This window comes from Peromyscus eremicus, chromosome X (assembly GCF_949786415.1).
Source record: "Peromyscus eremicus chromosome X, PerEre_H2_v1, whole genome shotgun sequence".
NCBI classification, from domain to species: Eukaryota; Metazoa; Chordata; class Mammalia; order Rodentia; family Cricetidae; genus Peromyscus; species Peromyscus eremicus.
The window spans coordinates 60,256,593-60,259,710 of record NC_081439.1 but is presented as its reverse complement, the minus strand read 5'-3'; positions in this window follow the sequence as shown (position 1 = coordinate 60,259,710).

Sequence of the window (3,118 nt, the reverse complement as noted above, 5' to 3'; positions counted from 1 at the left end):
ATAAAAAAAAAAACCTAAAAAAAGACTTAGGGAGGAACTACAACATCCAAATTGGCTAAGTGGGTCATGAGAACCAGAAAAGTAGAAGTGCATAATAAACTAGATAAGATGAAAGACACAGCTGCAACCACAAAAAAGTCTACACAAGTCTAGGGACTGTACTAAGTTTAAAAAACACAGACTGCTCTTTGGGTCATAAAGCTCTTGTGGGTGACGAGATATGTCTAGCGCTGATTAATAATTATGTGCTTACTGTTTTGTTTTTTTTTTGTTTTTTGTTTTTTTTTTCGAGACAGGGTTTCACTGTGTAACTTTGCGCCTTTCCTGGAACTTACTCTGTAGCCCAGACTGGCCTCGAACTCACAGAGATCCGCCTGCCTCTGCCTCCCGAGTGCTGGGATTAAAGGCGTGCGCCACCACCACCCGGCTGTGCTTACTGTTTTTTAAAGATGATGTGATTAAATTATTGCCAAGCTCTTGTTGTTCCTTGTATGACTTGATAGTTTTCTTTTCTGTATATAAATTACTGATTTACAGAAATAAAATTACAACAGATTCAAACCACTTCTGAGTGCGTCATTCGCCGAATCCTTGCCTTCCTGACTACCCAAGCCCTGGTTCTCCTACAGTCGTGGTACTCCTGATGGGCCAGTCTGTGGCACTTAGCATATATCTAACTTAGCAAACACCTAAAGACTTCTTAACACTTAGAAGAGACTTAACATTTTCTAACAAGACAGAATAATTTTCTACTTCTTACTCTTAATTATCATCACTATCTCTAATAGAAAGATTCTCTTAACTAGACAGGAAGTATGTACATCATTTCTAAAGTTCAGAGCTTATTGTCAACTTTGATATTGTAAAAGTCTTGATAGATTGAAACAAGAGTGTAATTCTTTAATGGCTCTCTCTCAACTCTGGGACTTAGTGACTTCTGTTGCTATGCATTTCAGATGTTTTATAACAACTCTATTAAGAGCTATGTCAGTTTACAGCAAACCCAAAAGAAAGAAAAGAAAAACCTTGTAAGGAATATTCTATTTCTCAATTGCTTAGCTAGTCATTTCATAGCAATCAATTTCCCAACAGGAGAAGATAGTTGTCTAAATTGGAGTGGGGTTCCAGACCTGCAGCTTTCAGCAGGTCTGAAAACATTGCTGAAACATTCACAATAGTCTCAAACTCCTCAGCAGTCTGGAAGCCTCTTTATACTCCTACTATCCCCAGACTGCAAGATGGAACTTCAATATCAGGAAAATTGATTTACCTGCTTTTCATACTCAAAACTCTGATACAGTTTTCCCCCTTCTTAATTTTTTAAAGCTCTATTTGCCTTGAGTTCTTTAACAGTGCTGATGTTTCTGATAGATTTTTATTAGCCCAATATTTTCACCAAAACTGCTACTATTCAAAGGAGTCAACATAGATGTTCTTTTATGAATCATATCCTTCAATAGCTTACTGAGAAACATTTCAATCATTTCACTTCATTAGCTTTAACTCTGATGTTGTTATTGTTAGCAGCTGTGATATTTAGCATCAATTTTTTTTATAAGGAACTTTAAAGATAAGCAAGTATTTTTTTTTTTTTTTTTTGGTTTTTTGAGACAGGGTTTCTCTGTGTAGCTTTGTACCTTTCCTGGAACTCACTTGGTAGCCCAGGCTGGCCTCGAACTCACAGAGATCTGCCTGGCTCTGCCTCCCGAGTGCTGGGATTAAAGGCGTGCACCGCTGCCGCTGCTGCTGCTGCTGCCGCCGCCGCCCCCCCCCCTCCGCCCCCCCCCCCCACCACCCGGCTAAGCAACTATTTTTTAAGACAGATTTTCTGAAGTTTGTTTCCCATCTATAAAGCTGTCATTTTTTTTTTTTCGAGACAGGGTTTCTCTGTGTAGCTTTGCGCCTCTCCTGGAACTCACTTGGTAGCCCAGGCTGGCCTCGAACTCACAGAGATCCGCCTGGCTCTGCCTCCCGAGTGCCGGGATTAAAGGCGTGCGCCACCACCGCCCGGCCATTTCTTTTTTGAATCCCTGTTTCCTTGTCTCCTTATTAGATTTGCAAAGGAATCATTCATTGCAGGTTGTTTGTTCAAAAGGCAAAGAACTTCTTTATTTTCCCATAATTTTCTTCATATCTAAGACAACGTTCAGTGTATAAACTGCTCTCTCTTGCTTTCTTAAGGATTTTAAAGTGTCTTGTTTGCTCTTAAAGGTAGCTTTTTGTCATCCAACTACCATAAAAATTTTGCACAGCTATTAGGGTAAATAAGGCATTTTACCAAGGAGTCCTAAACCTCGAAGCTCCTAGTTCTGTATCCTTTCATTTGTTCATTGGAACTGACACTTAACAAACTCTTAGACGACTTTCATTTTTATTTTTTTTCCTTTTTCTTTTAAAGGCTGTATTTTAAGTTTACTATGAATGTCTTTTTGAGCTGAAAAGTTCTTCCAGGCACTGTCGCCATCTTTAGTGGAAAACTACTTTTCCCAGAATTCATTTCTCTTCTATCAGTTCGCTGTTCCGAGCTAGCTTATGGACTCCATTTCCCATAGTTCTTTTCGGGTCTGAGAGTCAACTGGTTCTCTTTTACTAGGCTTACTTTAGATTTCTTTTTGCAGCTGTGGACACTGCCTAGTCCCACCTAACAACCTGGGACTTGCAGGAAAGCGCACAACTGTGCTGTTCCCATCAGCTTTAGCGTTGTTCATTCATTAGCTGTTTTCCCCTGGGTCCTGTACCTTCCTGCCTCAGCTCTGTGCTCCAGGAATTTTACAACTGCAGGAACCCTAGTTTCTCCTGCCGCTTGGAATTAGCATTTCAGCTGTCCCCAGGACAAAAGTTTACATAGGAAACTTTTTCTGCCCAATAACCTCAAAGAAGAGCTTTTTTACTACCCATAAAGCTCAAAGAAAGTTTTTCCCCCCAGTTAGCGTTCATAGCCCCCAAAGTTAGAAAATTGAAGAGTTTTTCTGTCTAGTTGCCTTACTTATCTTAATTTTTTTCTACACGATCTTACACTTCTAAGTTTTTCCTATACTAATTACTACACTATACCTTATTTTTCACAGAGAGAAATTCAGAAAGAGATAGAAGATAAAAATTTTGATAGAGGATAATT